This window comes from Salminus brasiliensis, chromosome 3, assembly GCF_030463535.1.
Source record: "Salminus brasiliensis chromosome 3, fSalBra1.hap2, whole genome shotgun sequence".
Lineage (NCBI taxonomy): Eukaryota > Metazoa > Chordata > Actinopteri > Characiformes > Bryconidae > Salminus > Salminus brasiliensis.
The window spans coordinates 42,366,776-42,390,763 of NC_132880.1; the positions used below are offsets into that span (position 1 = coordinate 42,366,776).

The 23,988-nt window shown below is 46.0% G+C and overlaps 1 protein-coding gene across 10 annotated transcripts in view; it reads right to left on the reverse strand.

The window, feature by feature from the left end:
• The window catches only part of trps1 (trichorhinophalangeal syndrome I), a 155,876-nt gene that overhangs the window by 65,613 nt on the left and 66,275 nt on the right, over positions 1 to 23,988 (reverse strand). The window lies entirely within an intron of this gene.

Below are 23,988 nucleotides of genomic sequence, written 5' to 3' on the forward strand. Positions count from 1 at the left end.
CAAACATGGAGGAAGCTCAACATCTGTATCCATGAACAACCTGTTTGTAAAAACACACAAGTCCCTAATGAGGCCCTCTATAAAAGTGAAAATGAACACCATGTTTTCAGAGCCTCGCACTTTCCAAAGCCGGCGCGCTCCAGCAGGGTGGAATGCCGAGAATTGTGCTCACATTTGTTCAGGAATGGCTTTTACAAGCTTCTCGATAACTTCTGTTAGAGGGTCAGAGTCTGGCTCGCTGCAAGTGTGGGATTCTGGCTCTGCAGACCTGCCGACGGAACGCCAGAGAGAAACATGCACAGCATTTCCTGCCACCGCACGCTGAAGAAAAGAGCCGCTACTCTGACCGTACTTCTGACAGCATTTGTAAAAGCTAATTGCTAACGTGAACCTCAAGCTATTTCACAACATCTCGTGGACATGGCTCCTCGAATAGGAACGGGATAAGAATCGGAAGGGGAATTTCATCCCTTTTTCAGGGTAGAAAATGACCTTTCATAACTCTGAAAACATCTGCAGAAGTGCTACAGTCTTCCCTGCAGCTGGAATCAAGAACGTGAGCTAGGAATAATCAGATGATATCATCCTGATGCACGTCTGGCACATCCTCCGAAAGAAGGTCCTCAGAGGAATCTTGCTCTTTCTCGCTCTGCTCAGCAGGTGAAGCAATGAAACATCCCGTACACTAGTCGCTCTTAAATTTTCATGCTGTGACCTCGTTTCCTAGTTTAAGAAAAATGGCTTCCCCTCTGTCTGATATGTTCTGCCACTCAGAAACGGCTTCTCGAACCATAAATATAAACAAAGCATGGCACCCAACAACCCTTTAAATGGAGTCATCACCACTGTATATGAGCTGGACGTGGATTTGTGTTCATTAATGTAATAGATAAGGTGCCAGCCGCTCTATCAATGGCCTACCACGGCATCTCACAGCGTGATTAGGTTTGGATTGAGGATGTCAAGACGTGACTATCAAATGCTTCTACGTGAATCTTGATTGCTGATTTCTACCGTCTAGACCCCCCACCCCCTCCCCTCCCCTTAAATAATGTTAGCTTAGTGGAATTTGAATGCAGTCAACTTGTTAAAGCAGTATAATGCAGGAATTAGTATTTTTTGCTTCTGGGCTCCCCCTACAGGTGGGGAGTGTAGTACTTTTGTAGTCCACTGGCTTAAATAGCTTTACACATACATTTGTTGACAACTGAGAGATACTTAACTGACATCTAAAGGTAAAGAAGCATGATGACTGAGGTGCTAGAGAAATATTACAGGATTTCTAGAACGGTCAGTGTACCATCATCGTTATTTTTTCCATTAAAAACGATTTTAACAATTTTCTGTCCCCCATCACAAGCAATGCTCCCGACACTGAGAGGGTGAAGACTGGCACACGCCTCCCCCAACATGTGCGCAGCCATCCACCGGCTCTTTTTCCATTAAAAACGATTTTAACAATTTTCTGTCCCCCATCACAAGCAATGCTCCCGACACTGAGAGGGTGAAGACTGGCACACGCCTCCCCCAACATGTGCGCAGCCATCCACCGGCTCTTTTTCCACTGATGCAACAAGCAACAAGCAACAAGTGTACCCGGCCACCAGAAGCCAGTGCTAGCCAGCATTGCACTGGCGTGATGTGGGGAGAAAGTGCCATCTACCCACCCTGGGGAGAGCAAGGCCAACTGTGCTCTCTCAGGGCCCCGGCTGCCGGTGGCTAGCAGCCTGACCGGGATTCGAACCAGCGACCCTCTGGTCATAGCCTTATTCCACTGGACCACTCAGCATTTCTGTTGGAGCATCCTCGTTCTCGTTCTTTGGAGACTTAAACCTATGAGCAGACATCTTTAATAGGAAGCCGCTGGTCGTTCTGGGATAGAACTACATTAATACGTAGCGGGGAGCGCTCTCGTGTGATGTGGGTCACTCGTCTGGCAAACCTCAACTTGGCTTTCAGTTCCCCTCAGATTTCTTCCAACTTTCTTTTTCTGTTTAGTGTCCTCTAGTCTCTCAAAGGAGCTTCTTACAAGACAGGCCACAGGTGCATCAGTGTGATCTCATTTGTGAAAACGGCCCTCCCGCCCCTCAGTCTCTTCTGCCATATCCAGATATGGAACACAACCACAGACATGTTCACAGGCGCCCTCTAAACAAGCCAAAGTCCAGCACACGTCCTGTAAGAGACGTCAAATTCTGTCATGACCCTTTAATTAAGGCGTACAGAGGTGTAAAGATTTCAGATGGATGAGGTCGAATACAAAAACAACAACAAAAAAAGGTGAGCACTCGAGCTCTGCTTGGTTAGCCACCATCAGTGCCACATCACAAATTAAGCTGCCAGCACCACTGACTAGCACGGTTTCTATGGCAGCGTGTGTACGTTCCCAAGGGCTCGAGGCTCTACATGTGGCCTGCCTTGTGCTCTCGCTCAGCCCCCCCCACCCATCCCTCTCTCTCCTGTTACCTAGGCCAGGCCCTTGAGCCAAAAGCCTGGGAGATAAGCTGCTAATAGGAAACAATCTACAGCTAATGCACACATTCCTCAGTGAAAGCATCTTTTAATAACAAAAACAGAGCGCCCCCCCCCCCCCCCCCCTCTCTCTCTCTCTCTCTCTCCTTCTCTTTCGCTCTTTCTCTCTCGCGCCCCGTCTCCATGGCCCCTCTGTAAACAAAGCCAAGGAGCGAGATAGGAGGTAGACAGAGAGAAAATAGAGGGAGAACACCATGGGACCAAGCATAAGGTTTTTTTTCCGGTTATTAGACAGAAAGAAAAGTGTGTGCGAGAGAAATAGAGAGAGTAAAAGAAAGAGAGAGAGAGAGAAAGAGAGAGAAAGTGAGAGGAACAAGGAGAGGAAAAAAGTGAAAACAGTATTAAGCAAAGAGCAGGGGCATGCTACTACCTGAGCAGGACTCAGAATACAAAAGCTCAGTTAAAGGTGTGGCCCTCTGGCCCAGAGGCTGTGCAGGATTAAATGATTAGAGAGGGAAGAGAGAGCGAGAGAGCACGCGAGAGAGAGCGAGAGAGCACGAGAGAGAGAGAGAGAGAGAGAGAGAGAGAGAGAGAGAGAGAGAGAGAGAGAGAGAGAGAGAGAAACAGGCAGTACGCGAGCAGCCTGCTGGAGGTGGTTACGATAGTGCAGCACATGGGCACACAGCCATGCACACACACACACACACACAGACACACTTGTTTTTGTACAATATCAGGATGCAAGATCATACAAACAATATATGGACAAAAGTATTGGGACAGCTGCTTGTTCATTGTTTCTTCCTAAATTATGGGTATCAAAAAAAAAGTTGATCCTGCTTTTGTTGGAGTGAGTAACTGTCTCCACTGTCCAGGGAAGAAGGCTTTCTGCTACCGATGATTTGATTGCATTCAGCAACAATAGCGTTAGTGAAGTCAGAATGCTGGATTATCACCATCCCACCTCACCCCCAACTCATCCCCAACGGAGCACCAAGCACCATTCCAGAGAATACACTTCCACTGCTCCACAGCTCAATGTTGGGGGGGGGCTTTATACCTCTCTAGCCCACACCTGGCATTAGTCATGGTGCCGATGAGTCCATATTTATCTGCTCCAGAGAGTCCTATTCTATTGGCAGTGCTTCTCTACCGAGGCTAGACAAACTGTGTGTGTATGTGTGTGTATGTGTGTGTGTGTGTGTGTGTGCGTGTGCACGTTTGTACATCTGTGTCAGCAATGGGTGCAACTTAAAGTAGCTGAATGCATTCATTAGAAGGGTGTCCACAAACATTTGGACCTGTAGCATATGTCCAACATTTATTATATATTCAGTTTATGTTTAGGTTTGGAACCAATGTTTCAATGAGTCCATAAATACAGTCTTGTGCAAAAGTTTGGACACACCCAATGAAATGACGTTCTGTGGATTTTTGAAGTGAAGTGAATAAATCTTTTACAGGAAACAAACATCCTGCATATTTACATATTTACAAACCAAAATAATAAAAACTAATATATTAAATTGGAAAAATGAATAAACTGAACCTGTGTATAAACAAATGAACAACGTGTGTTCTCTGTAGTAAACAGAGAACATGTATAATACATTGTGACCAGGGGCGCACAAACATGTTCTTAGTTATATATCAACATTAAAATGATATTTTAATAGACTAGTCCTGTGTAATAATTTATATGAAACCAAATAAAATAAAATAGTAAAAATAAAATAATAAATCAAATCATATCCATCAATCAAACCAGCAACCATCTGATCCTAAGCTTGCGTTCTCCAACACGACTGTTACATCAAATCAAAGTAAATCAAATTTATTATCATTATTATTTTTTTTTTTACTTGTTTTCTTTACATTGTGTCGAAATTTCATGATGAATGCATCAATAGAAATGTTCCAAAATGACCTTGAATAAAATCTTTAAACACTGATTTCTATTAAAAGTTGAGAAGTTTTTTTTTTCCTCCTCCTGTAAAGTTGCCATTTTGGAGATACAAGGTTTTTTGAGAGACAGTGACAACATGTCAGTTGTAAAAAAAATGAAATATGCAATATGATATCATGCCTTTCACTGCTTCTCCTACACAACTGTGACATTCGTGTCCTGCAAACTCCCAAAAACAAGTACACACACAAACCCAGCCGAGATCATGTGGTTTTACGCCCGACTTTGTGCAACTCCTCCACACTCTACAATCACTCTCCATGTCTTAAGCTCCGTAAATGTCAGGATTCATCAAACGCCAATTATCATTAGTGACTGAATTCCCAGATGTGCTGACACGAAGTGAGAGGTGGGAAGCCACTCGGAGACAGTTTTGCTGTGGGTCCATCTTGTTGCGATTACGCTCGTACTCATGTCGGTAATTGTAACTTGTAGCTGCCTGCAAGCTGTTTACAGACATGTACAATCACACACATGGACCTGCCTGCTGCATTTCGGGCAGGCCGTGCTACATGTGGGAGGCAGAAGCGGAATGCGGGCTTTTCTTGCCTTTCGCTCTGTTATTCGCACCGTCGGCGTTTCCAAGCAACCCCTGTAAACAATCGGACATATCCCACTTTATTCCGTACACTTATCCCCTCCTGAAAATTGCCTCGTTCCTATTGAGCCGGATTTTTTTCACCGCATAATCCCCACACCTCGGCCGCTCACACATTTGGGTGTGCCGCCAAATGGCGATAACAGGCAAACCGTCAATCCTATCATCGGCCCACTATTTAGATTCTGCTGCCAAATAGTAGAAGGTACTTTTTCCCCCCTCTCTCTTCACAAGAGGAGCAGTTATAGGAACTAATGAAGCGTAGCTGCTAGCGTCAGCGCCCGTGCTAATATTATGCCACGCACACCTCAAACGCCACCTGCATCAAAAAATATGAAAAATGGCATTTCTGAAAATACGCGGCTCCAAAATACTAAGCAAAACAGGAACACACACAATGAGCAGAACTGAGGGCCCTGTGATTCTCCTCTGTGCTCCTGACCAAAGTTCCACCGCTAAAGCTAACTGCTCTAGGGGCGTCTTTCCTCTCTCCAGTGTGAAGTGGCCGGTTTGGAGCCTGGAACAGTCTCTGCACTGTCTGTGGATAAATCTCTTTGGTAAATAGCTCCAAGGCCCTGCTAAGGAATATTGTATGGATCAAAGAAGGCATGTCTTCCTGTGTAAAAAGCCTAGGCCACAAGCTTGCTTGTTTGTCTAAAACAATTAAGGCTTGTATTGGGGTGGGGGGTTATGTGTGTGTGTGTGTGTGTGTGTGTGTTGGTGGAGGGGGTGGTGGTTGTCCCTGACAAATAGTTACCAGCTGATAGCGCTTTGGCAAATGTTATAAGGGGCCATCAGGGTATAGCAAAGGGGGGGGGGTGGTTGGGGGGGGTGTTGAGGCGAGGGAGAGCGCGGCCTGGAGACAGGGGTCCAAATTAACGATTGGTCAGGGTCCGAAGCCCATCTAATCTCAGCCAATTGCTCCCTAATTATGCAAGGTGCTGCCAATTTGGGCTGTCGAGCAAATCAGGGCCAGTGTGCATTCGTCTTTCTCCAGAGCCTGGTCATTATTCGAGCTGATCTCATTTTCACACATGGAACCAATATGCCGTCCAGATGTTCATTTGCAGCCGGGCACACAGCACAACGACTCATCTACACGCAAAGGCACCTCTCCCTCTCTTCTGGAGCTGCTGTCTGACACCACGGCCTGAGAGCGCCACAGCAGTACACATGGACGAGGAGAAGAAAGAAAGAAAAGAGGTGTGGGGGGGGGTTGGTCTGGGCTGTTAATATCGCTGTCAGGTCAATGACTTGTACGGTATATAGTTAAAACAGAAGACTTACTGCAGTCGAGTGAAGCAGGAGAGTTTGGACCGCTGTGGTCAAACAAGCAAGCGACGGCGCTTTGGTCACCAAATCAAATGCGTAATTCATGTAAACGTTCAAATTACACTGCCAAGGGAGGTTTTCTCTCTCCCCCTCCCCACCTCTCTTTTCTTTTCCAGGTCATAAATAACTCAGTTTGGGTTCTGGTTTCAGCCCCCGCTTGGATTATTAGGGCCACCTGGCTGATTCTGGCAGGACTTGTGGGGCGGGAACCCCGTTTTGAGTGACATGCCGCATAGGCAATCGTTTCCTTATTACCCCGAGGTACGATCTTCCGTGACACGCCGTCAATCCACATTTAGACCAGAATGCTGAGTATTTTAAAGGTCTGAATACCAACGGTGGAGAAGGAGGGGGGTTTGGGGGGGGCGCAGAGGAGAAAAGACAAAAAGTGTTTCATTTTGCTTTTGTGATTCTGTTGCAGCCGTACATAATCTCTTCAGCCCAGATTGACCATATTAGAGGGGGAACGCGATTATTGTGGCTTCCGTAAGCAGAATAGAGGCTTTGTGAGAGGAAACATATGATAACCCTTCCCTCCACCAAACACCCACCCCCTGTAATCCCGCAGACTCTGTGTTATGCCACTTTAAAAAGGGCTGTGTCGTGAATAATAGATCTCACTGCACAGGATCAGATGAAATCTGCGCGGTGATGAGATATGGTTACAGTTGTCTTATCTACGGTTTGGTGGAACGGAGCTGGATTATCTTTAAAACATGAGGCATCTTCATATTACTGTGGAATGAGATGGGAAATGGGGCAGCACAAAGGGCTTCCGCTGAGGGAAAGTAAAAAAAAAAAAAAAAAAAATCCACCCCAGCTAAATCAGGACAGACAGTGTGCAGATCAAACACACATCAGAACCTACAGGTCTGTTTACGTCACCCCCGCCCCCCCAACACAGCTCTAGCACGCCACGACACCGACCGACCACAGCGCAGCAAAAGTGATGTCTGCACCAATTGAATTTAATGAGCGATTCACATTAAACACAACGCATTATACAATTAGGGCATAAAAATAACTCCAGATTTCCATCCAGTCGTAGATTGAATTATGCCAGCCAGACGTCGCGTTGGGGCGCCCGTATTTTGCATGGCACATCCCGGCCTAGATCATGTTTCTCTGTTTTATTTTATATTTTGCTTGGGTTCGAATGTAAACAACTCTGAACGCGGGGGCCTGGGTAGGCATGCTTTATTATCATTACAAAGCGTACGTGGGTGGTAAGGAGGAAGGTTGCCAGCACGCCATCCGTGTATTTAACACACTGGCTGTGTCTGAAATGTAAGAAACGCTGCCTACTCAGGCAGTATTCGAAGGCAGGAAGGCACCCGGTCATGTCTGAATCCAAGGTTTGTATAAAAGGCTGCCTGCTAAAGTTATTTACGAAATTATTTACGAAATTTAAGTTGCTTACGTACTTTATTTCTGAGGAGAAATCGGTAGAGCAGTAGCCGTATTGTAACGCCAAAGTTATGCCATCACGATGCTGGCTTCTTAGGTACTGACTTATGAGACAGCATAGGCAGCAAGGCACCGTGGCAGCAGCCTTTAGTTTCAGACACAGCCATTGACTCGACCAAGCATCTGCTGCTATCAGAAGGGGAAGGTAAATTGGGCGCCACTGGGTTTGGGATTTCAGTTTTACTACGGTTTCTTTTTACTTATGGAGGAGTCCTGCCAACCCGAGACCATGTGAATCTGCATTTATAGATGGTACAAGATGAATGTGAGGCCTCCCTGATAAATAATCCACCTTTCTGCAAGTTATTCATGACGAGAATTGGAATACGCTGGAAAATAGTGTTGCTTGGACTTTTATACGTAGCTTTTCTGCAGATTTCTGAAGCCAAATAATGAAGATTTGTGTTTACCGAGATCCAGATTACCGAGATTAGCATTTCCCTTTTCCTTTTAATGCCACAAGTTTTAAATCAATACTGTATTAAATGCTCTTGCCTTTACCAGAAAATCCTGATTTCAACTGGAGCAGGATGTGATCGTGGCACACGCACACACACATGCACACACACACAAACACACGCATGAATTACCTCCGATTCCACCTCGCTTAACTTTAAACACAGTTTGACCATTATGGCCGATGGAACAGCAAAGTTTGCACATGACCTCGCCATCCTTTCCATTATACTTCCAGTACCGGACAGCCAAACCCCAGAAACACAGCACGCACACACTCTCTCTCTCTCTCTCACACACACACACACACAAACCCCACACACCCACCCCCCTCCCAGCCTGGTCTGGTCTGGCCTGGCCTGGCTAGGCTGACTGCACAGGGGTGTCAGTTTGTTTCTGCAGCAGTCAAATTTCCCATCATCCCATAGACAAAAATAAACAGGGGCGTCCTGGAAGGCGGTTGAAACGGCTCACTGTATTCCACCCCCTCAGACGGTGAGGTCATGCACAGCACTCCTCTGGCCTGCAGACCGGGGCAGGTACATGGCTCTCATACTCAACCACCACCGCACCCCCCTTCCCCCCCTTCCCCACAACCCCTGCTGCCCGTAAAATGTGGCACTCTGTTCCAGAATTCGGCGGCGAGTGGCGCTGGGAGCTGTTCCGCTTCCTGTCTGAGCTGTATTAGCACTAGCGAGGAGCGTGCTTGAGCACACAAACGAAGCAGGACACTGCATGGCAGAAATGTACACACACGCAAGAAGAAGGCGGAGAACAAAACAAGCAAAGGCAGACACGAGCGGAGGAAAAACCAATACAGCACTGAAGAGGCTTTCTAGAACCTGGAGGAAAAAGTATAAAATGAAATAATACAGCCAAAAGGTTAAGGACTGTTTACACTGACAACTCAGCAGGCTAACAATACACAGAGCCAAACACGGGAGCGCACACACACACACACACACACACACACACACACACACACACACACACTCTCGCACACAGAGGGTGGTACAGAGTGAGCGGCTGTGCCAGGCTAATTCCTACAGTGTTATAACCCTGATAAGCTGCAGTTGTGGTGTGCTGTTCTTTACCCTAGCTCTAATCTCAGAGCACCACAGTAGTGTTCGCTGCCCTAAGGGCAGAGGAGGGCCACGGTGACCATGCCAGGAATGTGCACTGCCCATCAAAAGTTTGGGGGCACCTTGCCTCAAGTAATCATTGGCTGATCAGTGGTGGTCTGAGTGGTGCACAAAAGTTCAACTACCTAGAACTAGGTCTTCTCCAATAACGATACTGGAAATATGTAAATATCTTCTCTCTCACACACACACACACACCTATATAATGGTGAACATTTATATATTGGATGAATCAACCAATAGAAAATTGTCAGGTTTCAGGGTATGACATACACCAATCAGCCATAACATTATCACCACCTAACCAAGTATTGAGTATGTCCCCCCTTGTGCCACCTCAAAACCATCAGAGGCATGGACTCTACAAGACCGTCCAAAAGGTGTCCTGTGGTATCGGGCATCAAGGTATTTGCAGTAGATCCTGTAAGCTGGATCAAATCAATGTTGCCGGTTCACCGGTCTTCCTTTCTCTGACCACTTTTGGCAGGAAAAACCCCACAAAACCTGCCTGATGTTTTGGAGATACCCTGAACCTAGCCCTCGTCTAGCCATCAGAATCTGGTTCTTGTCACAGTGTCTCAGATTCTTATGATTGCCTGCTTTTCCTGCCTTTAACACATCACCTTCAAGAACATCACACAGTGTTTCAGGCTAGATTTTTTCCACCAATATGCGATTCAGCTTTATCACCTCAATATCAATGCCTGCATGGGGTTAAAAACGAAGAGCGGAGCCAGTCTAAAGCAAACAAGTTAGTTAGCTACTCTCAGTATTTCACTAACCCACTACATTCCCTCACGGTCACATCACTCCAGGACTGCTCATAACTGGCTGATGACAGCAAGGCGAAGGACAGGAAGGAGGCAAAGGGGTGAGTTCATAATGGAAAGACCCGATCACCCCACCTTAACCATATCAAGGCACCCAACGAGTTCCACAAGTGTGTTAATCTGAAGAGCAGGAGTCAAAACTACTCCGGATACTTAACACTATATGGACAAAAGTATTGAGACACTTGCTTGTTCATTGTGTCTTCCAAAATCAAGGGTATTATCCTGCTTTTGTTGGAGTAACTGTCTCTACTGTATAAAGAAGAAGGCTTTCTACTATGTTTTGGAGCACTGCTGTGATTTGATTATATTCGGCGACAATAGCATTAGCGAGGTCTGGATGTTGAATGATCACCTTACCAGCTCATCCCAAAAGTACTGAATGGAGCACCATCCTTCATTCCAGAGATCACAGTTCTTCCACTGCTCCACAGCTCAATGCTGGGGGGCTTTATACCCCTCTAGCCCACGTCTGGTGTTAGACATGGTGTCATTAGGTTCCAAAGAGTCGTACTGTATAGGCTGCACTTCTCTACAGGTACTAGAAAAGCATTTCCACCTCATGCATTTATTAGAAGGGGTGTCCACAAACTTTTAGACATGTGGTTCTCCTTAAAATAACAGGGTTCTAATTACATTAGTCCTTAATGTTATGTTTTTGCAACAATGGATAACAAAGGAAACTTTTCTGTAAAAATGAAAAAACAAAAAGTGAAACACTAAAGTGCTTCCAAAGCCGTGATGGGCAGAGTAGAAACAGGGCAAAGGTTCAGGCAATATCTGTTATTTCCCCTACTGTGAGAGATGAGGGTACTCTGCTTACTCTGCAATAGGTCAGTCCTGATTCCCGAAATGCCACCTGGATGCAGTGCAATTTCACTGTGTAACTGAGTGAAGTGGATTTGATTGCTAGCATGAACCGCACACGACGGACGAGTGGCTGACTCACGGTAGGTAGTTAGGCTTCGTCTCACTGTGATTTCATTCAATAAAGGAAAATGGCTGGCTTGCGTCTAAAACATGCTTCCCTTCTCCAAAATGACAGGGCTGGTTCCACTTTGGTAGTGAAACGTCCAAGCGACGCCGTTGCTAGGAAATTGTGGACCGTGCTTGGTTCAAAAGAGTGGTTCCAAATGACCACTACCAGTGCTTGTTTCAGCTGTGGTGTGTTGTGTATTACCATGTGCAGGGATGGTCAGGGAACACGCTATGAAATGCTGTAGGGACGCTAACAAGAAAGTGTTCTCAGCAAAACAACATACACGTTGCTAATAGTCTAATGGTCTAATATGACCGTGCTTGGAGCGAGATGGAGGAGAGGGTTGGGGTGGAAGAGGGAGGGTGGGGGTGTTAAATTATTCTACCTTCAAGAAAAGTAAGACACACTAGCCTGTGTCCAGGTTTTTTTCCTCCATGTGTTTGGGTACAGCGTGTTCTCGGATTGAGCTCTCTGCTGGTGGAAGGCTGGCTATTTCCACTGGGCCCTCACTAAACACCGCCCAGCCCCGTGGTCTTCCAAGCACTGACCACAGAGCAAATCAGTGCCTAACTGCCCCCTCCTTGCTGATCCAGCTAAAAAATAAGTCAAAGTAATGGGTTCCAGACTGAGATATGCGATTACTGCTTACTGATCTATAGAAGTGCTCACTTATGACCACCCAAGAAAACAACCCAGCTATCTTTCTGCCAATCAAGCCCACTCCCTCAAAGGGCAGGCCAGTGATATACCTGCTAAGCACCCAGCACTCTCTAAAGGCCAACTACGCACTGCTGGAAGGACTCAAAACAAAAGCTACTTGTGCAAAGCAAAGTAATAAAATCTTTGCAAAAAGATCTGGAAAATAAGGCATGGCCTGCCAGACAAGTAGACAACACTGGGCTGATCAATGAATGGAGGCTGCAGTAATGTACTTCAGGAGCATACAGCCTATTTTAAGAAAATACATATGCAATAAATATGGCATATACAGGCCATGAGAGGTCAATCAATTTATGAAAAACGTTCTATTTCATGTCTCTCCCGGTCAGTGACCCACAACACAGCGCTATAATAAAACACCAGTGTTACAAACCCCTGTGTGCCAAGTCAGCTTGGAGATCCACCCTGTATCCTGTGGCTTTGCTTTAAATGGACAGACCTTGAACAAAGCCTACAAACATCTGCTATGACTTCCTGCTCCAGAGCTGGTCTGTACACAGGCCAATCCAGGGAGTGGGGTGGGAGGGGGGTTGAGTTGGGGGGGGGGTTGGGGCAAGTAAAGCTTCCAGTGGACACTCCTGGCCGGGGAGAGGGATTATAAGCTCCAAAGCGTCTGTAAATGTCATCAGTAACTACAGATGAAGAACTTCGATGGTCAGCAAAAAAAGAGGACTCGTCGTGTTATTTTTACGGCTCAGCAAGAAGTAGCCCTCTCTCCTGTTCTTCTCTGATTCGGTAGGGTGGAGGCCCTTTTGTGTGAAATTCCTCCTCCGGCAGAAGTAGGGTAGAGACGGAGAAGAGGTGGGATGAAGAGAGGGCCAAAGTTCTCATGACATTTAAAGACAAGAAGTTCCAAAGTTCCACAGGTTGCCGAATAACTTCAGAGACACAGTGTAGCCTAGCCAAGCTGTGTCGAAATATAATTAGCAGCGGTGTATGGAAATGTACACAATGGCAGAACTACTGCCTCTGATTTCAGGTTTGCCTAAAAGTGGGCGTCTGGTTTATTATGGCTCCTTTTTTTTTTTCCTAGCAAAGATTTAGGTGCTTGCTTTGATTACTTACATTAAAGATCAAGACCTTTTCCAATCACGAGTTTGACATTTGGAATTAGATTTCCAACATAACAAATAAACCAATAAGAAGAATAAACTGTTCGATTCAGCTCAGCTGAAAAAGTTCTTCCTCTCAGCCAACCACAGTTTTCACCGATTCAACATATCTGGCTTTGCTTCTGGTCCACCTCCTAACAGCACATGGTGACATACCTGACTATTGAGTGCACTGCATACAGCAGCAGTCAAAAGTCTGGACACACCTGGTTGAATGTGTGCAGAAAAAAAAAAAAAAAAAAAAAAAAAAAAAAAAAAAAAGAGGACGCTGGGGACACATGGGTATCCAGTGCAGGTAGTGTGTTGAGCCTGGGGGGATAAAAATAGGCCTAAGTTGTAGGCTGAACTGAACGGAGATGGTTTGGTAATTTAGGCTATTGAGGCTATTTATTGGTCTGTTGCTAAATGAGTAAATGTGTATGTAGCTGCATGGTTTCAGAGGTATTTCCACTATCACACATTGCCACGGTCCTACAACCTACACACCAAATGTACTCTGCAAGTATTCACTGCCTTGAACTCCCCCACTGAAGAACTGTCTCTTTCTTGGATAGAGAAGACTGCTGTGGAAAAAAAACAAGCCACCACAAACCTAATAAACATCCGAATTGTCCTGCAGGACGGGTTTCCAACCTCCCTCTTTCAATAAACCCTTCGCAGGTGAATAAAAGCCCAAACAGAAAAAGGCTTTTTGAAAGATGGTACAATACCATCAGAACAGCCTCCTTTATCGCACCCTAGCATCTTGGTTTGCTGCTTCCTGACTCTCTGTTATGCTGTGGATAATCGTGCATGCAGAGGCCCGCGGGCGTGTTTAAGGGCTGAATCACTGATTTCTTCACTCCGGTGCAGAAGTTTAGAGTTGCCGCTGGTTTCTGGGCAGAAGCCCAGGTGCTCGGAGGCCAGACTGAGGAAAATTAATTGGTGGTGTGGGGATCAGCAGGAGGAGAGGACACCAGTAGGGCTGGTCCCACTCACCTGGAGGGGGGAGGTGGGTTAGAAGCGCTCCATGCCTGAGGTCTATGGTGGTCAGAATGGACCCCTTTCCTTCAGGCAAGCGTCTGCAATGTCAGCGAGATGTTGGAGAGCCTGAGCTTGCAGAAACAGCAGAACGAGGTGAGGGAGGTTGGGAGCGCTGGCTCGCCTGGGTCTGCACCCTCTGGGAGAAAGGAGGACCATCTGTCTGTAGAAGAACAGCTGGGCACACTCACCTGGGCCACCTCGCTCACTGGGGCTCCATCTCTCAGCCGTCAGCCAGTGCCAGCTACACCAGCCCACACTGCCACTCATTCACAATCTCCTGCATTCACCTGTGCTGCAGACTCCAGGGCCTTTGCTTTGCCAGTGCCTGAGGGCATGCAACCAGGAACAGCATCACAAGGCCAAGCAGCAAGCTCCTCACCAGCAGAACCTGATATGGATACCAGATCAAAAGCCAATGCTAAATTGGCTAACCCAGGCTGGTGGAGGACTATGGGTGCATCCCAATTATGTACTAACTAGTCATACTAACTAGTTTTGAAGTAAGTAGTATGTAATATAGATAAAACGCACAATATATTGGCATAGGAACGCTTCATCACTTCTCATTATTACAAAACTGGTTAATACATTGAGATTTTGGGTACTAATGTGTCAAGCCCAAACCATTAACACTAGTATTTAGTATAACAATTATAGCAATAGGGAAAAGTACACAATTGGGACGCAGCCCATGTGTTGTAACACGGGCGCTTACTTTATTTAAGAATCATTTTGGCTCTTTTTCCACGGTTCCTTTCACTACGCTGCCACCACCATCATTCAAAATCCTGTCTGTAGAACAAACAGATTTTCTTGAAAGAACAGAAGCCGTATGCTCCAATTTAGCAATCTACTAGTATGAAAGCACGCCTTATGCTAGATGTGGGCATTATATGGAAATACAGGTCGTCCATGAATGATGTTTTTAATAATTTGTTGATTTCTCTGCCTGATCTTTGCAAGAGATTTATCTTCGCTTTTTTGAGTTAAATCAGCTTTATGTGAGAATCTGAACATTTTGCTCACGTAGATTTGCCCTTTGAGTCACTACTAAAGGACACACTTTACACATGCATTTTTGGACAAGTTGAGCAACACAGAACTGCCACTAAAAGTGAAAGAAGCATGCAGACGGAGTTGGTTGAGTGACATTAGAGGATTTTACACAAATACGACTCGGTTTATACAGTGTTATTCAGTTCCTGTGATCATTGCCCTGCCCACTTTACCAGAGTTGTATCGTGCAGTAGCAGTGTTTCGACCTGGAGTAGCAATGACCGATATGCTGCTCTCCCTATTATCATCAGTGGAGCCTTGCAATGATTCTGAAGCTGCTATTTTGAGGTGAAACTGCTACGTAACATTGCTTTAACAGTACTTGGAGAATGTGATATTGCATGTAATATTGTAAAAATATGGCTATTAGAATATAAGGTTATTAGAATATCGCTCATGGAGCTAAATTTGCATGTTGTGTACTCAAGATTAAAATGAACTGGATTATATAAAAAAAAGAAAATTACTGGAGAAGGAAAAAGCCTTCTTAACTTTCAATGGAAGACAAGGCAAAAATATATATATATATATATATATGTGTTTCTATTGGTCCATTTATCAATAAATTTTCACACAATGTAACATTTCAGATCTAAATTATATCAAAAAGTAAAATATTTTTGGATGACAGCGTTGATATATATAATAATATAATATAAAATAATATATAATACCTTTATCAATGACTTTCTATAAAAACATTATTGGAAATACTAAGACTGCTTTAATATCAGTGTATTTATATAACCACACCCATCTTTGGGCTTGGATATTATATTCGAAACCTTATTTGACAGTTCTCAAGAACCATAGTATGACAGCACTGAACCTGGCCCCGGGGGCAGCACTGCAGCTGGTCTGCCCCACATACCCGTGTCGCCTGGCATCAAGGGTAGGCCACATTCCGTCAGGCAACCAGGCATTCGCCTTCTGCCAGCCACAGCTGCTGCTTGTCTATGTATTTGTTGAAAAGCCTCTACTCCTGCTCTTCCTCTTCGCCGACACCAGAGAAAAAGCTCACCCCCCAACAACCTTCCTCTGTTTTGCCGCTTAGTCCCCCCCACACACACACACACTCCAATCGCACCTCAAACGGCTGGCATCAGTGGCTCTCATTACAGTGCTGTGGAAGGCCATTAGGCTGGGAGGAGACGTCTCTCAGCTCTTCGTTCCCTCTCTCTCTATCTCTCTCTTTTGCTCTCTCGCTCGCTCTCCATGTGTGTGTTTGTGCCACTGCCCAAATCCTCAGGCCCCGCCACTCGTCATTCTCCCATTTTCCAGACTAATAAGCCAGCCGCTTCTTCATTAGGCTGCACAGAGCTGCTCATCAGCCGCCCCCTCCCTCTCTCTTTCCCTCCATCCGTCCCCCTCTCGCCGTCTATCTCAGCAGCATACTAAACGCAAACTAAACATCGGACTGAACTCAGCTGAACCGCTGCAGAGAGCTCGTGAAAAAGCGGTGGAGTAAGTGAGACGCTGTGGGTGGGTGGGCGGTGTCACCTTCCTCAAAGACCTGGATAATTGAACACAGCACAAATTAAACAACAGATTGTGTCCATTGAGGTGCATTGTGTCTCTTTTGATGTGGGCCGGGAGGTGGGGTACGGGTGATGGAATCGGCAGCCAGGCCCGGGCCTACATTGGGATCAAAAGCAGGCCGGGCAGGCGCCCATCTAAATGGATATGAGGGGCCGCAGAATGCAAAGCAAAGACGGGACTGCACTGCTGGAGGTCACCACACATGGAGACGAACACCCTCAATATGCCAGAAGGGACAAACCCCAGAGTAGGTACTCAGCCAGATCGTCCACGTCTGCGTACTCACTCTCAGTCAATATGACTCAAGCAGATTGTAACTGGGCCTTGCTCAAGGTTTTCAAGGCCAAAGCTCCTGCTGCAACACAGGGGACGTCTTGCAGCCCAGAATCCAAAAAAATAATAATAATAAAAATCATGAGAAGCCTGAGAAGTCCAAGAGAAGGACCGGATAGAGTAGCATATCAGTTATCATCGGACAGCCTGATGCTTATTGCCACAGACGGCAAAATCACTCTTGCTGCAGCACCTGCAATGCTTGTACTTGATTGCATTGACTGAGCAGAGTTGCTGCTGAGGCAAAAATGGCTTTGAATGTCGGAAAGCTGAATGCGTTTCCTCAACACAGCGCTGCCTAGCTGTCAGCTCATCCTCTTTCCTTTAGTCTTTCTGCCTCTCTGTCATTTTCGAAGCCTGCTACCTCTTAGGACAGGGCAAGAAATTATTGATCACAAGAACCTTTACTTGAACATTTTTACTCATGCTTCGGGAAAACAGACGAACTCAAGCCGAATAAACGAATCCAGCAACATATGAGACGGTATGGCCTTGGGCAGGACTCAGATGGCACATCACACCAGAAACAAGAACCCACCTTGAAGGCCTTTGCGAAGGATCAGGACCTCTCTCTGTTCTCGCTGACAGTTTACAGGTAAAGCAGGGAAAGTCTATTCAAGTTCCTCTCCAAGCCGCAGAGAGAGAGCTCAGATAAGCTTTCAGCTAGTTTTTCTGGGAACAAGTTCAGCATTGTCTACCAAGCTGTAGCGGGAGCTTTTAATGAGCTAAATAACAATAGCACTATCTTTAGAGCTGCTTAAGTGCACTAAGAGGCAACATAAAAGGCAAAGCGAGTGATTAGTCATCCTGGATGCAAAAACACATATCTTTTTGTTCTGAGGGCTGTCTGAGACCGGGGCTCCTGAGTTCAGTGGGAACATCCATCCAGGGCAATTACCGTGACCCGCGACTAGCCGGAGTTCAAGCGCGAAGCGGAGGGATTCTTTTGAACACTGCCTCGGACACAGGCTGTGAAGCAAAAGGGGGGCTCTCGCCATGCCCCAAGGGGGTTAATTTGCTAATCACTGGTTGGTGAGGAAAAAGTGCCGGCGGGCAAAAAGGGCTAGAAGTAACAAGCTCTGACACAGACCCGTGCCCGTAACCCACACGAGGGCTTTGGAAGCTGTGGTAGCAGCCGAGCTCTCCTCACTGGACTGCCCACGCTAGCCTGAAACACTTGTCCAAACCCGGGAGGACCCAACTGTTTACGTCCAGCTTTCGGTCAGGTTCAGATGTCAGTTCTCGAATCATCACAGTCGTAACCAAATCTCTGGAACTGTAACTTCATACCAACAAAATGCTACACAATTCAGCATCGTTTGACATTTCAATAACAAGCATTAGCATTCTCGGGAATGTGGACATCAATTCAGTCTCTGATTGGTGGAGGTTGGCTACAGATTGCAATAAATCTGCAGTTGGGGTCAGTTTCCAAATGTCTTGCTCTGGACTGAACCAAACTTGAGCAGAATTTCCTCAGGTTGAGTTCTAAATGCTTAAGCTCCAGACTGTACTGAACTCCAGAGCAACGTAGCAGCACAGTGGATTTTATGGACACAGTGATCTGCACATAGGATGTACATCATGCAGTTGTACCACAGAAGGATGTCAGAGGAAAACGTTCAGACTGCAGACGTCAGATGGAAATGGGAACAACGTTGCTTAAGGGGTTTCGCTGGAAGAGGGGGGGAAAAAAAAAGCCAGCTCCACAGGCAGGCAGTAGGCAAAGCGCTTCATCATGCACACTGTGATTGGGAGAGTGATCAAATCACATGACAGCAGCAGCAGCTTAGCTGGCACAAACAATAAGCCTGGCTGCCTGGTTGCCATGACAAATCGCTCAGTGATTCATCATTTACAGGAAACTCTGCCGCGTAATCAAAGTCAAATATACTGGTCTACCCTGGCGAACGTTCGGATATTGCCACATGCCGATGAGCCACAATCTGAAGACTAGTTCTTTAATCCTCTTTTGCAACTGTGAGAAATGAAGAGTTAAGGAATGTGCTAGTCGTTAGCTGTTTTAACGGAGGCTGGATGCAAGTGGGGGCAAAGACAAAAGCCATGAAATGAGCCTTTATCTTTGCCACTGTAAGTAACAGCAGGGAGGGTTCGACAAGACGAGAGAAGATCCAAATCCATCACCTTCCTCGGAGACCCAATAACTCTGGCGGCCAGGGAAGAGCGAGAGAGGGGAGAGAGAAGAGGAGAGGACATCTGGAGGAGTAATGGAATCATTGATGTGCAATACGGATACAATAACTTCATTTTATCATGGAGAAACAGATTATAAAACGTTTCAATAGAACACACACGGCCACTGAGAGAGAGAGAGAGAGAGAGAGAGAGAGAGAGAGAGAGAGAGAGAGAGAATGAGCAAATGGTAATGAGCAAGAACACTGGCATTACAAAACATAATTAAAAGCCAATAGCCTGTTTTCTAATGAAGAGTCCTTTGGGGATGAATAACTAAATTAGGTCCTCTTTCTTCTGTTTAGTTCTGTAATACAGAAGCCAGCTTGAAGGTTTTGGCTACTCGCTGTTTCTTTTTTGCGAGAGCCTGACAGAATATCCAGTAGGAAAGACACTTTGATTTGGGGAAAAAAAGAAAAGGAAAAATGATCCTAAATAAGTTTTTTTTTATATATAAATGTGGGACAAAAATGTCCAATGTGGAAAGTCAGATCTTGAGGGCGGTCCGTCTGGAAAAACCCAAAAGGCTTCTTGTTATCTTAATATCTGAATTCCACTAGCCATGATCCAAAATTCCAGAATAGGATCCAAATCTCTTCCACAAACTACAGTGCATCGCTGCTTTCAAAGGGTGGCTAATATTAAATTTCTGACCAAAAGAACGCCTATCTGGAATGCAGGACAAAAAAAAGCACAGAGAAGAGGGGGGGAAGGAAAAAGACAGCTATGTGGTTTTGTGAGGCGCCTCCCAGGCCAAGCCTCATCACACAGCCTCTTATCTGGTTGTTCCTACTATGAGTTTAATCCCTCGATGAGTTCAGCACAGCCGTTCTCGTCTCACACCCGTAAAGCTTCCAGGAGCCTTGGCTCCAGACGGGGTTCTTCAGGTCTTTCAGTGAGGAACTCCTCCCTGGTTGAGCCTGGTTTTATAACGTGTGCGGTGACTCATGCGCTAAGTCATGGTAACTTCTAAAAAACATCGTGATGGACCTCTGAGCCCTTCTGAGTCCTATTACAGGAACAGCCCAATGGAAAAAAAAATGATTTTGACAATTTGCCCGCTGCGTGGTGTTGGAAGCTTGCTGCAAACGTTTGGTGGTGTTGGCCAAAGTAGCTAAGACATACTGAAAGTTAGTACCCTACCAGGACCATCTAGAATCCATAACTGTGGTGAACAATTAAAGTAGGTCTGAAGAAGGGAGGGGTTCCTCACCCCTTCCAAACACTATCACCGTTTCGCTACTGCAATTGCTTCAGAAGATTATATGGACTATATGGACAAAAGTTTAGGGACACCTGCTCATTTTGGCTTCATTTTTCTTCCAAAATCCAGGCACTTAATAATATCTCTAATATCTGTAGTAGGCTTCGTACTAGATTTTGCAGTGGCACTGCTGTGAGGATTTGATTGTATTCAGCAGCAAAAGCAGTCATTTGAATGTGAATGATCGCGACCACACCTCACCCTAAATGCCCAACTCAAAACCCAAAAGTACTGGATGGAACACCAAGCATCCAGAGTCCCACTGCTCCACAGCTCAATGCTGGGGGACTTTATACTCCTATATACTCCACACCTGAAATTAAGCATGGTGTAAAAAATATGTCCACCATATTGTCCACCAACATCGACACACAGTGCATCACTATCATAATGATTATCTCTGGAGAACAGCGTCTTCTGATGCTTCCAGGACTCCACTCCACTAATGTACCCAGAAGCATTAGTGGTTGTGCTTCCTTATAGACAGCGGACACACGAAGGCTTCTTCTCCCAGGGGCTGGAGCTGGAGTTTGGTTTGATGTGTGAAACCTAATGCCCTGTTCTGAAAACGGCCGATGCGCTGTTCCTCAGCATCACAGCTGCAGAGCTAACTTTAGACACCACACATGTCCTGGTCGATTGTCTACATTTGCGACAGAATTGTGCAAATCAGATTTTTGCGGGACTATTCCTTTAAACCCATCCGGCCCGTCCCCGTCCCCCTCGAAAATAAATCTGATTCAACATTTCCTGAAGGCTGGAGCAGGGCCTCCGCCCCCGCTCCGATCCGTTCACACACTCGCCGACACGCCTCAGCTAATGACTTAACCACCGAGAGCACCACACCCCGGCCTGCCAGCCAGCTTCCAGAAGCATCCGCGGAGACCGGCAGCGAAGTGCCAAAGACAGACGGCACGCAAAAAAACAACAAAAAAAGAAAAGAGAGTGACTCCAAAAAGGCGATTATTCATCTGTCCTTTTCCAGTCAAAGTCCAAACGGCCTTTTCTCAACACCCCCCCTCCCTCTCTCTCTCTCTCTCTCTCTCTCTCTCTTTTCAGGAAAAAAAGAAAAAAGAAATCTCTCTTCATTTAGAGCCAATTCGTTACATCAGACAGTGAGCGGTTCTGGAAGGGAAGAAGGCCAGAAATGGCGAGTCCCAGCGGGGACCCCCGTTACTTACTCACAGGCTCTGTGTTAGCAGGGCTGATTGAAACGTGGGTAAAGCTCCGAGTCTGGACAGGGAGAAATGATGTCAGCGTTTTTTGCGGGAGAGCCCAGCCTTAGTCCTGTCAATCGAGGGCCAGATCAAAGGTGGAGTGCAGCACTTCAAGCACACATAAATACTAATAACATGTAACTACGGTGTTGAATCTACACACACACACACACACACACACACACACACACACACACACACACACACTAAAGACTGCTTTAAAAAAAAACAAAGGCTTTTCAACGGAGGCCAATTCTGCTCCAAATGTCAGGCAAGTGAATGGGTTACATAAAAGCATTTGTGCAGCGCTTGTCTTCACTAACTGCTGCTTCTTAAGGTAGTGTGTGCCTGCCATCCTCTGACTGCTCTTTTCTCGACAACCGAGGGGGCTCCGACAGTACTTTCGCTGACAGAGCCGGGATTATTTATAAAACTCACCAAACCTGACTTAATGAGGCCGTAAGAGCCGTGGCAGGGCCATAATATCAGCCCATTCATGCAGCAGCCGCTAAGCCTGCTAGATGACTCACAACAGAAGACGGTCATACACACATACATACATACATACATACATAAATACAGATATATAAAAACACACTCTAGCTTACATTAATACGATGACAGCCGAGACACAGTCACACATATGGATTATGTCTATAAATATGTGTGCTTTCTTATATCCAATCACTCCTTATTCACCTTCAAGCTGGTCCACAAAGCAAACATCTGCACCAGGTCTGCAGCTCACAGCAGTTCAGTCTTTCATTTATGTGCTGAGCGCCCGTACGCTAGGCCCGAAGCACAGACAAGGGCAGACATTTGTTTGTTTCACTGCAGTGGCGGTGGCTTTACTGGCGTGTTTACTGCTCTCTGGGCACCTGTCTCAATTAGGAGCACTCGGCTTTGAGGGCGACACAGAGCAGCCGAGGGCCTCCGCAAACACTGGCCTCAAGCAGAGAGAGCGAGAAATGAAAAAGATAAAGAGAGAAAGAGAGAGAGAGAGAGACAGAGAGAGAGAGAGAGAGAGAGAGAGAGAGAGAGAGAGAAACAGGACATCTAGGCCTAAGACACAAAACCTCCCTGAACCAGCAGCTGAGGGTGAGAGGCACACAGAAATAATTGATGACCCCCTCGCTGTTGTGAAGTGTTGTGTGTTGTGGACGATGTTTCTTTGTCTTACCCAAAATCCCAGTCGTGTAGTGCGTGTACGATCAGACACAGAAGGGACAGGAAAAGATTTACAGTGCCTGTCAAAAGTTTGGGGACACCTTGAGTTCTTTATTACTATCTTTCATTATTTTTTACTTTTACCCACTTTCCCTGCACAGTTTTAGATTTCCCCACCCACTCGGGAGTACTCTCCCCCTATCACATGTGATGCTTCCGACACAGGCATGGTGCACAATCAGCCACTGCCTCTTTTCGAACTGCCGCCAACACGCCACGTCACCGGGCAACCAATGCGCTTGGAGGAAAGCACTGGGTACCCAGCTCTGATGCATCGGCTGGCAGAACCCTGTGCCAGCCAGCATTACACTGACGTAGGAAGAGAGAGAGAGAGAGAGAGAGAGAGAGAGAGAGAGAGAGAGAGAGAGAGAGAGAGAGAGAGAAAGAGAGAGACCTCTACCCATTTGGAGAGAGCATGGCCAATTGTGCTCTCTCAGGTTCCGGCTGCTGATGGCAGCCAGCATGACACAGGATTCGAACCAGCTATCTTCTAATAATAAAAAAATGTCGTTTCCTTGGTATCAAGAGGATTTATTTTTGACACAATGTCACAATGTCTACAACATATACACTATAAGTCCAAATGTTTGTGGACACCCCTTCTAATGAGCGCATGTAGCTACTTTAAGTTGCACCTATTGCTGATACAGATGTGCAAACGCACACACACAGCTTGTCTAGTCCCTGTAGAGAAGTACTGCCAGTAGAATAGGACTAAATAAAATACAGGAATAACATTAAAAAAACATTCCTAATGCCAGGCGCGGGCTAGTGGGATGAGGTGGCATGGGGATGAGGTGGGGTGGGGTGGTGCTCCACCCTACTCAACATCCTGACCGACATCCAAACACTCCTGATCCTTACAGCAAAGCTGCAAAGTCTATTAAAAAAAGCCTTCCCTGGACAGTAGAGACAGTTAGTCCAAGAAAATGAGGATAAACAAGGGTTTTAATACCCTTGATTTCGGAAGAAATAATGAATGAGCGGGTGTCCCAATACTTTTGTCCATATAGTGCACATTTTGGGGACTATATTTAAACATTTCACATAAAATCACTTCAA